The sequence below is a fragment of the Oculina patagonica genome, chromosome 2 (genome assembly GCF_052425735.1).
Source record: "Oculina patagonica isolate OP01 chromosome 2, crgOcupat, whole genome shotgun sequence".
Taxonomy (NCBI): domain Eukaryota; kingdom Metazoa; phylum Cnidaria; class Anthozoa; order Scleractinia; family Oculinidae; genus Oculina; species Oculina patagonica.
Genome location: NC_135759.1, coordinates 2,905,490 through 2,917,976, shown reverse-complemented (window position 1 = coordinate 2,917,976; position 12,487 = coordinate 2,905,490). Strand labels below are relative to the sequence as shown.

General features: G+C 36.4%; 1 long non-coding RNA gene across 1 annotated transcript; it reads right to left on the bottom strand.

Moving 5' to 3' along the window:
- Positions 1–728: 728 nt before the first annotated feature.
- LOC144642638 (uncharacterized) lies at positions 729–10,928 on the bottom strand. Its single transcript, XR_013568754.1, has 3 exons — positions 10,738–10,928; positions 4,209–4,236; positions 729–2,728 (listed from the first exon to the last, which is right to left on the bottom strand). It is a non-coding gene; the product is annotated as an uncharacterized LOC144642638 (long non-coding RNA).
- Between the last annotated feature and the right edge of the window lie 1,559 nt (positions 10,929–12,487).

Here is a 12,487-nt window from a genome sequence, read left to right as displayed (position 1 = left end):
TCATGTAAATTTCCCGAACGAAAGACGACGGACCATGTAAATAACATGTCAATTTATCCGATCAACACTGTAAAAAGCATGTAAAAACATTTATACCTGATGCTTATAAATAGACTGAACATGTAAAAACCATGGAAATTGACAAAGGGGGCCTGTTTGGAAACATGTAAAAACCATGGAAATTGACAAAGGGGGCCTGTTTGGAAACATGTAAAAACCATGTAAATTGACAAAGGGGGCCTGTTTGGAAACATGTAAATTGCCAAAGGGGGCCTGATTGAAACATGTAAATACCCTGGAAATCGACAAAGGGGGCCTGTTTGGAAACATGTAAATACTCTGGAAATCGACAAAGGGGGCCTGTTTGGAAACATGTAAATTGACAAAGGGGGCCTGATTGAAACATGTAAATACCCTGGAAATCGACAAAGGGGGCCTGTTTGGAAACATGTAAATTGACAAAGGGGGCCTGATTGAAACATGTAAATACCCTGGAAATCGACAAAGGGGGCCTGTTTGAAACATGTAAAAAACATGGAAATTGACAAAGGAGGCCTGTTTGAAACATATAAAAAAACATGGAAATTGACAAAGGATGCCTGTTTGGAAACATGTAAAAAGCATAGAAATTGACAAAGGGGGCCTGTTTGAAAAATGTAAAAAACATGGAAATTGACAAAGGGGACCTGCCTAGCTCCTGTAATTAAAATGAAGAACAGAATGCCTGGCACTGTTTTCTTTTATTCGTCTAGAACCTTTTCTTGATACTATCCTAACTACATTCATTTTCAGTACGTCAGTGCATATATTTTTCCAGTTAATAATAATACATACAAATGATTTCATACCCCATAAGTAATAAAGTTCGTCTGCATGTATCTTGCAATAAAGCATGTATATATAGCTTGGAATATTCTTTATAAATATAATTAAAATTAGCATTTCATTCAGAATAAAATGATTTAGATCGTATAGTTTTGTATAGTTTTTTCAGCTCAAATAAAGCAGTTTTACTAGGTCAAAAATTGCTGATACCAATTATTTCAACTTCACATTATCATTATGGAAAACAATAAAGATTAAGATAAATTTATGCATGATTAATTGATAGAACTGTCTAATAACATATCAGTGACTTCATTTCCAAATAGTAATAATACTACTCCTCTATTGCAAAGGCCCACTTTGATCCTGCATGTTGCACTGGTGTTGGTGCAATCTCTTTTGCTTGGCATGTGCCCCGATTTATCCTATGTTCCTCTACTGAAGTGTCTTCATGCACTCAATATGAAGTGAATTATGCAATAGCTTAGCATACGTATGAAAATGTACCATATCATGAAAGACATGTATTGTAGGATGAAAATGAGCCTTTAAAAGTTATACTATGGGTAAGATATTGATCACTTTTATTAATAGGCGTAAATAGTCTTTTTGAATAACCGCATAAAATATACTTTACAGTAACTGAAGGGTTGGAAATGAAACCATGGTATTTCAGGATTAAATTTTTGTTGAATGTTTTTCTTTTGCTTTAATTCATGTAATGTTTGGCACATGATTTTGCTTTCAGCCCTTCAGTTACTACCACAACCCTTCCATATCATAAAACTATGAAATCAAACGAATAATAAACATTGCAGAACCTTTTGCACAATGATTTTGAACACTGAACAGCCAAGTTCACACTAGCCTGCGAGTAGGCTCACCTTAGAGCACACGCACGAGAACGACATTTACGTGGCAAAGCCGCGAGTGAACCTGCATCAACCTCTGCTAATTTTTCACTCCCACCCCGAAAACCGCAGGAATACTGACAAGCCAATTTAATTTCAAAGAAAGTAGAAGTTTGACAGGAATGTTGACAAGATATGACATTCATTGAGATATGAAATTTACTGGTGCCTCTTCACCAGTCTCCTCCCCACCATATTGCTGTGCCCGCCAGTCGTGAGTGCCCCAAAGTATATTTCGTGCCCCAAGGTGAGCCTTCCCGCAGGGTAGTTCAAACACCATTCATTGCTAAGCTATGTTAAAATTGTCCCAAAAAAATGCCTTGAATTTAAATTGTACAAAAGCTGATATTCATCTTTGCTCGGTCGCTCTCGTTGTACATTAACAAGACCTTATTTTTAACGTTTCCTACCTACAGAGTGGGCGCTTATTCGAGGTGGGCGCTTATTCGAGGTTGGGCGCTTAATCGAATAAACACTTAATTGTGAAAGTACAGACCTAAGACTGACACTGATGTAGAATAATTCTTCACCTTTAACAGTGGTTATTTGGCAAATTGTTTGGGTTCCAACCCTTCAACTACTATCATAGCACTACAATTGATAAAAAAGCTATGGCATCAAATAACCATAGTAGAACCTCTTGAATAATGATTTCGAACACTGACCAGCCTAGGTTCACTTAACACATTTATCACTGTAATTGTCAGGCTTTGTTAACATGGTCCTATTTAAAAACTGCCATGAATTCAAATAATTTGTACAAAAGTAGAACAAAACTGATGGAATAAATTTCCACCAGAAAACCACACGACATGTACATGTATGTACACCAACTGAACATTCAGCAAGATGCTTCATTGTGATGGTACAGACTTGATACTGACCCCGAGGTGAAACGATTTTACACCTTAACCACCTCTGGTTATTGCCACCTTTTTTAGTATTTGTATGTACAAGACTTCATCAGTGAAAGTGGTAGAGCCTTCTTTAACCTAACAACAAATTATAAAGAATCATTAGGAATGACATTCTGGTTAAATCAATGTTGTGGTTAAAAAATTTTCAAACCAATTTTAACTTTTCACTGTCTCATTTCTTAATATTATCTAAAACAAAAGAAAATAAAAATCAAAACCGGTTTGAAAAATTAAAGCCAACAAAGAGTTGAAACCACAACATCACCACTTCTGAACCTGCACATTAGGGACTTCAAGATAACTGGGAGGGCTGACCTTGAGAACAGCTGACTGGAAGTAATTTTTTACATGCAGACATTGCTCCATGTACATTGCCATCCAGTTGTTATCAAGGACGCGAGAAGTAGAGTTTTGCAGTCCACTGGTTGGCACTCATATATAAACTTTACACAAGAATAAAAGACCTTATGGTATCACAAAATTCATAAAAATATGCACATGTACAATTGAACATGTATTTTTTAAGCACTCTACAATGCACATATGCATAACGATATGCCAAGGGGGCAGTAAAATTATATTGTTATTTATACCTAATCGTACCTTTTTGGTACGCTACGGCTGCATATCAGGCGAGTTTGGTCGAGCCATGGTTCGTATTTTGGCGAGACGTAGTCGAGCCAAAATACCTATGGCGAGACCAAACGAGCCTGATATGCAGCCGAAGCGTACCAAAAAGGTACGATTAGGTATTTACCGTACCCAAATTCAGCAAAAAATCCGGTTATATTTATCGCTCTGTTGAAGCCATGCTTGCAAGGTACGTACTGTAAATTATATTGTGATGACTTGGTCTTCGACACTTTTATCAAGTTCATTTTCTGCCTTTTCCCACTCGTTTGTTTAGAGTTTCATTCTCTAAATTTTCAAAATTAAAATTTAGCGAAAAACTTGGAAATTACGACTCCAATTTTTTCACTCTGAATGTCTCAGTACTCGTCGGCAAACATCGCGCAATTGGCGAGCGCGCTCAAGTTTTGTTTTGGCGGGAAAGTTTTTCTCTTTTTACGACCGCTTAACACCGCTAAATTTAAATTACGAAGTCTGTTCTATTGGTAAGACGTCTTTTCAATTCATCACACAGTAACACTACTTTACTTCAAAGTGACCGTGATATGGGGGCATATCAGGTCAGTGACTTGATATGGTAGGATATCAGGACAGTAGATCGCGCTTCTGATTGGCTACTTGCGAATTTGGGTACGGTAAATCAAGGAATCATTATATCAGGGTGCTGTCCTATACATTTTATTTTTGCCGGGACATAACATATTCATCATTATATTGGGAATATTGAAGATCGTTATATCGGGGTTCCACTGTATTGAGGTTAACCAGGTTGTTATTTCGGCTAACCTCAGTCCTATTTGGGCTTACTGCAGTGCTATTCGACTTAAAGAAAAAAGCCTTTGACTGCAGGTCATTAAGTCTACATTGGATTTAAAACTTTGATTAGCTGCTAGTCATTGAGACATATATTGAGGCTTGTACTTACATGCCACTCTTGCTATCAACCCTTTCATCTGAAAATAATAACACATCCAAACAATTCAATGTCATTTACTGACTCAATTAGAAAGTCACTTCAGTACTGCCGACGTAACCAATTGAACATTCCATATTCAAACCCCATCGAACACCAATGGTTGATTGGGTACGGTAATTGCACATAACCGTACTAAAATTAAAATTTGGTCCATCCAACAAAATGGAATGTTTGATTACGAACTCTTGCTTGTTTGTATATTATGCAGACATTTTGTATGGTGCACTACTGCCTATGTTTTGTTGTTGTTGTTTTTTTATTTATTTATTATTTTGTTTTTACTACTGCCTATGTTGCGGTGAATGAAATGGTGCAAGTTCTGTTTAAGTAGAAAAAAATGTTCTGTTTGAGTCTTATGGTGACTACAAGGCAGAAACCATTTCCTTCCCACCACTATAAAAAAGTAAACAAAAGTGCATATATCAGTATTTAACTGTTGTTTCGTTCTCTTATACAAAATATGTATAAACAAACATCAAGACACTCGGTTTAATTAGTCCTGCATGTTTTACTTATCAAGAGATGGATTCCGAACAAAGTCGAATCACATTGAGTTTGGTTGTGTTAGGTTGTGTATGATTGGTTCCCCGGGGTATCCGATCCAACAAAATCGAACTAAAAATCAATCGAACCCAATCGTTCGATTGGGTTTGGTAATCGAACAAAATCAAACATCTACATATATTTTGCTGTGAGTCCGATTTTCGAACCAATCGAACATAATCAAACACAGTCAAACTCAATCGGGTTTGATCTAGTTCTGAATCTTTCTCTTGATAAGTAAATCACGCAGGACTAATCAAAATCAACTTTTATTGAATGGAATAAATATAAAAACGTCCAAATATCGAACTGAATGTCAATGTTTAGTAAAATATATTTGGTAGAAGAGAACAGAAGGACGGTAAAATAACTGAAATGCACTATTGTTTACATTTCTATATTAGAAGGAAGGATATGGTTTCTGCCCTGCAGTTTTTACCGTTACACTCAAACAGAAGTTGCACCATTTCATTCACTGCAACACAGGCAATCAGTGTGTTCAGGGAGGGAGCCAAAACGCTGCCGCCATCAGTCTGTCTTAGCCCTCGAGGGCGGCCAAAAGCGACGTTGACAGGAGAAGAGCAATTTCCAGCATAACAATTACATTGGAGGAAGTGCTTACTATCAACATGGATGACAAAAATAATAAGTGAACAAGTGAAATATTTTTTTTCTTAAGATCAAAATCATCGTAATAAGCAAAAAACTTGCATGCAAAATTGACTTCAGTTTCGGACGAGAACGTTGTTCGACTGCCCCAGCTGTGGCGCAGTATAAATCAATATATACGCAGTATAAACAAACAGGAGTTCGGTAATCGAACTTTCAATTGAGTTTGATTGACCAAATTTTATTGTGAGTTTGATTATGTACGATTACCGAACCCAATCGAACAATTGGTGTTCGATTGAGTTCGATTACCGAACATTCGATTGGATACCCTGGGAATAATCGAACTCACAGCAAAATAGACGTTCGATTTTTTTCGACTAACAAAACCAATCGAATGAGTTTGATATGCCAGGAGTACTATATAGATAAGATTGATAAATACTGCTTAATACTTTTGGTGATAATTTTAAAGCTGTTTTAGTTTGCTTTATAATTTGCCAGTTGAAAATCTCACTGAGTTTAAACTGTTGCAAATCGGCAAAATAATAATTACTATACATTTTTTTTTTTTTTTTTTTTTTTTTTGTATTGCTCTTACTGATTCATGCACACTACATTACAATACAATTACTGACAATTACTTACAAAGACGATTCTAACATTGCATACACTACAAACATGAAAAAAAAAACAATACTATTGTCGCTAACGTAAAGCGCTACTCCTATTTAACAAAAGTTTTGATTGATTGCTAAGCTACTTCTATTTGACACTAATTATGCACTATTTATGAAGATTAAGTAAAAGGACTTATTTAAAGATACAATAATTTCTCAAGAAAACTTAAGTATTTCCCATTTCTGTAGGTGAAATTTAAGCCTGTCCCTTTTCTTAGCGATACAATATTCAATGTGTTCAATATATTTAAGTTTAGCTATTAACTGAGGTAGGAGTGGTTTTGTTTTCCTGAGCCGATTAGCGTGGATTACTTGCTTACCAGCAATGAGAATATGATTGAGAAGAGTCCAATGAGGACTCTCTTTTGTAATACCTAGCAGAATTTCGCTGTCATTTAGCCTAGAAATGGTAATATTTAATTTATTTAACCAGTTAGTAGTATGCGTCCAGAAATCTATGGTAAATTTGCAGTGTAAAAACAAATGCTCGAGAGATTCTTCGTACTCTCCACAAAACGTACATAACGAGGTATCTATTAGCCTCATTTTATTCAACAATTTGTTGGTATATATTATACGATTAAGAATTTTAAATTGAAACATTCTTGTTTTAATGTCTAAAGTCACTTTTTGTGGCGTTAAATAAATTTGATTCCAGTCAAGATTTTGATCATCAAATAAAGAGTTGTATTTTAATCTTGCAGTAGGATGGACGTGTATGTTCCCTATCAGAATCCAGTACAGTCTTTTGCTCGTGAGTTCACTGAGCTTAATTTCTTCATTATTACAATTGAGCACAAACTGAGTTAAATCCAAACTTGTGGTGGTGCTCTGCTCTTGCGCATCAGGGGGTTGTGGATTTTTCGAGTTTATCAAGACTCTCCATGCGTCTGGAAGTGCTTTTGACAGACCAAGGATTAAGAAATAATTGTTAAAATTCAGCCCTTTTTCTCTAAAGAAATTCCAAGTTTTTAATTTGCCGTTCGGGAGAAGGATATCTTTTATCTTTACAATTCCAGCCATATATGATTTTTTGCAAAATTGAGGTTTGCCCCCAATACGCAGAAATTGATTGTTCCATAGTATTTGATCCATGATGACGTCTCGAGAGGACATTTCTTTAGTATTGACTGTCGCCCAGGTCTCAAAACACTCGCGATAAAATTTAGGAAGGTGTTTAGGTAGATCAGCACCATTATAATTACAATGAAGAAGGAATTTCTCGCCGTGATCTTTGAGAATCCTTGATAGAATAAGTTTCCAAGGGCTATGATAGTTCTCAGTATATTTCTTTAGGCAAATGATTCTCTGAGTTTTGATTGCAGACTCCACGTGAGGCATTTTCAGACCGCCATCTTTATAATCGCTGATCAGAGCTAAGCGTTTGATTTTATCTTTTCCGTTCCATAAAAAATTAAACATCACAGAATTAACCTTTTTCAAAAAATCTTTGTCTAGATTTAATACGGAAGCACGATACATGAGTTTTGGCATTGCGAATGTTTTAATGATTTGAATCTTGCCGAACACAGTTAGATTTCGCCATTGCCAACCATTCAAGGTTTTCTTTAAAGATTTAAGTATTGCTTCAAAATTAAGTTCATGTTTTAGGCGAGAATTATACAAAATTCCTTCACAAAGATTTTTCTGATCATCGCTTAGTTTAGGAATGTGAACGCTGTTGGTGAAATCTGGAATAAATCGGTCACCATCGCTTGAATCCTGGTTTCTGTAGAGAGATGTGTAATAATCCTCAAGTTCTTTCATAATGAATTTTGAATTTAAATTATTTTTCCATCTGAATTAAATAGCCGACGAATCGATGTTTTTCCGGTTTTGTTGGTTTCAAGATTTAAGAAGTATTTTGAATTTTTTTCCCCTTGTTCATACCAGTTCACTCTTGATCTGATTATTTTACCTTGAATAATATAATCATACAATGCTTCATACACACTCCTTGCTTCGTCCAACTTTATAATATTATCTTCTGATGGATTGTTGTTGTAAATTTCCTCGCATTGTTTTAGGGTTTCTTCCGCTCTCTGTAACCGTGCTTTTCGATTTTTGGCGATAGTTTTGCTATATTGGAGAGTAATTTGTCTGATCCTGTATTTAATTAAATCCCATAAAACTCTTGGGTCATTAACTTCAGAAAATTCCATAATCCAATTTGGATATTCAGAGTTAATAAGCTGTATGTAAGTATCGTCATCAAGAAGGCTTGAATTAAATTTCCAATAAGATGGTCCAAATGGTTGGTCTTTTAGGCTATTGAGGGACAAGCTGATTGCTGCATGGTCGGTTCTGATAGCTGGGACGATGTCTGCTTTTTGAATGTCGTCTTGTAGTTCATCACTTATGAGCCAAAAGTCAATGCGTCGCTGAATAATCGGCGTTTTTTGCCTCCAAGTAAACTGCTTTTTATCTGGATTATGAACTCGCCATATATCAATTAGGTTATACTCAAGCATTATATCATGAATATTTTTAACAGTAGATTTCGTTTCAATTTTTCCTCCAGAGTTATCAAGAGCAGCATCTAGATGAACATTGAAATCTCCACCAATGATAATTCTACATTCTGTGTCAAAGCTGGTGGTTTGAATAATAGAAAGGATTTCTTCGAAAAAGGCTACTTGTTCGTTGAGTTTTGTAGGCGCATATAAATTTAACAAAAGAAATGGAGAGTCTTGGATGGTCATCTCTAATAAAATGTAACGGCCGTTATCGTCTATTACGGCATTTTTTAATTCGAACTGTAGCTGTTCGTTAATGAGGACGAGCACTCCACTGCTATGATTCGAACCGTGACTATAGATCATTTCTCCACGCCATTGGAATTTCCAATCACTAAGGATTTCTGGTGTACTATAGGTTTCTTGAAGAAACGTTATGTCACTTTTCTGTTTTTCTATCCACGTAAAAATTGATTTGCGTTTCTGGAGGTCTCGAATCCCTCGAGCATTGAGTGACATTATCTTAAAATTAACTTCTCCTATTGTGCGACTATGGTTTTATCCTGAATAGGCTTAGCGAATGATTATTTAATAGCGTAGCAAAACAAATGAAACTGAGAATTAAGCTGAGAATGTAGCAACATGCATAATTACAACACAAACACACAAAGAAGACTGAATTTATCCTACTTACCGACTGCCCCAAAGCGAATTGTATGGGCGTTCCTACACCTACTGTGAATAACATTCCTGATGTTGTGTTGTGCTCCTTCTTTGTGATGTTAACTACGTATTAATTAAGTTTTTGTGATATAGAAAAATTTATGCGTTTAAAAGCGGGAAAAGGTGATTAGCATATAGTGTGCCAAGTTGTACAATAAAGAGCCGAAAACAGAAAGAAAAGCAAATAAATTATTACAATGGTGCATTACTTGGAATAAACTTTCCATTTACATAGAGTTTATCAGGGAATCTCTTGCTGAAATATACACTGCATCCTCTAGCCTTAGCATCCTTAAATTTCTTATTTTGGGATTTTCTTAGTTCGTACAATTCTTTCGGAATGTCCTCAAATACGTTGAAATCTTTATCCTTTAATGTTTTTCTGTCTTGGCGGAGGACTAATTCGCGGTCAGAATAGCGCAAAAATCTTGCGATTACTGGACGAGGACCGTCGTCTTTAGGTTTTCCAACTCGATGAATTCTTTGAAATTCAATCTTGTCGCGTGGGTTGCTGATCTGAAGCTCGTCTTCCATGAACTTGTAAATAATCTCCTTTGTATTCTCCACCTCGTGACGAGTGCCTTGTTCGTCTTGTTCCGTAGTATTATGTTCTTCGATTCCAATAAACATTAGGTTTTCTCTTCTACTGTAGTGTTCTTGGTAAAGAAGTTCTTTGCCTAAATCGTCCGCTTACTTCTGCGCCGCTTTAACATCGCGTTTCAAATTGGCAATTTCTTCATCGTTAAAGTCAACACTTTCCTCAAGCTCCTTCACTGTCTTGTTGGTGTTTTTCATCTTCTCCTTCAGGTTATGAACCTCCTTGTCAAGATTGGCAACGGCATCCTCTATGTTAGATACAGCCTTGAACAGGTTATCGAGTCTGCTTTCAATATTATCTAGCTTTTGAAGCTTTGAAAGGACGGTGTCCATTTTCTTTGAAAGTAATTCGACTGCCGAGAGCGTCTCAGGATCGTTGGCGCTCATTTCGCTTCTTATTTCGCTTACACTGCTTTCACGACAGGATCTTTTTTCCTCCGGCGAGGCTGCACTGTCAGACAACGAAGTTGGTCTACCTTTTCTTTTTGCGGACATGAAATTACACCTCCAACGGCATCACTTTTGAAGGAGCACCATGTGCACGTCTTACCCTGCCGCCATCTTGCCCAGTCTCCCTTACAATAACATGAATAAATAAGCCTTGCACTCTTAAATTATATAAGCTTATATTTTAAATAAAACATGTTGAACAGTCCTGTGTTGACATCTCTATATGCACACGCAATTATTCAATTTATTATAACAATAACTTCATGTTTAAGAAGTGCTGAATTATACGTATGAAGTGCAAGAACAAACACGAAATTCTACATTTTGAACTCCTATTAAAATCTTAAAACCAATCTCACCTAGAAGCTACATAGAGGAACCCAACCAAAACATGATTTGAACGGTCATATATAAGCTTACCTTGGAAAGAAACTTGGCTAAAACAGGCGTATTGATTGGAGATCCGGTGAAAGAAGGCTCCATGCAGCTAATTTGGAAGTTATAAGGTCTTAAAGAGAGGAAAATTGCCCTTTTTAGCGAGATAAAAGGCCTCTCAATGATCGATCTTCGAACCGTTGAACCGAGCGCCAAAAAGTACCAGAGAGGACGCCGGGATTAATTTTCGTTCGCGCCAGTGCTTCTCGGCCTTACCTCTCGACCAGGTCAAACACGGACAACACGGCAAACGACCAATTTTACCGCCGTTCGCGTGCAAAATTTCCTTGTCTATAATATAAAGAAAACCAAAACGCATGTCTCGAAAAATATATAAGCCAAACTGTTGGACGCTAGCGTTTTCCCCCCACTGCTCCAGATTGTTTAAAATATTGTTAGACGAAGTCATAGTCGCCTTCGTTTTCTGCATCAAAAGGTTTTTATTTATAATCTGTTTACTTTTTGACATTAGTAAAAGAGCTTTTGTAATGAGTTATGTTAAAACTGATATCAGTCGCTTAATTTCGTCTTGCGCTTCGTTCATCTAGATAATTAGTAAATAATAAAAACCCATTCAGGCGGTTGCATATTGGAGGATAATGCCCTTGGCTGAAAAAATGAACAGTTGACTAAGCTTCAAAGGCAACTGTGAAATTTTGAGGATAATCTTTCAGGCAAGGAGTATTATCCTCCAGCAAGCCGGAATGGGAAATATTTATTTTATACTTTCTTAAATCCCTCCGATTTCTTCTTCGTCGTTTGATTTCGTACCACGTGATGCGTTCTGTCTAACTAATGAATGCACGCGAAAGTTATTTGGTGGGTTACAACATGAATTAAAAGCTCATGTTCACATGTTTTCAAACAGCCCCCTTTGTCAATTTCCAGGGTATTTACATGTTTCCAAACAAGGCCCCCTTTGTCGATTTCCAGGGTATTTACATGTTTCCAAACAGGCCCCCTTTGTCAATTTCCATGTTTTTTACATGTTTCCAAACAGGCCCCCTTTGTCGATTTCCAGTGTATTTACATGTTTCCAAACAGGCCCCCTTTGTCAATTTCCATGTTTTTTACATGTTTCCAAACAGGCCCCCTTTGTTAATTTCCATGGTTTTTACATGTTTCCAAACAGGCCCCCTTTGTCAATTTACATGGTTTTTACATGTTTCCAACCAGGCCCCCTTTGTCAATTTACATGGTTTTTACATGTTTCCAAACAGGCCCCCTTTGTCAATTTACATGGTTTTTACATGTTTCCGAACGGCGCCCCTTTGTCAATTTTCCATGTTCTTTACATGATTTAGTAAAGAAATTTACATGTTTTTTACAAAGAAAGAAACTGTAAAAGTGGTTAATACATTTGACATGTTTTTTACATGTTCTTACAATTAGCGTTGTAATAAAGGACCATGTAAATCACTTTTTACAATACATTTACATGATCCGTTGAAGACTGTAAATTTCATGTAAATTTTGTTTTACAAAACTCCAACATGTAAATTTTAATTTACAAAGAATGTAAATAAGATTTACATTTTGTAAATTGTAATTTACATGTGCATGTAAATTTTCAACTTTTCCAGTGCCCCCCACCCCCCCCCCCTTATTTAGTTCTCCCTTTAACAGTGGAGCTATCAAACCACGCCTCTGTTATGACGCTCGTTTTCTAAACTTATGGATGACAGACAAACCCTTTAGTTTGGACAGTATAATGGATTTACCGCGTTATGTTTCG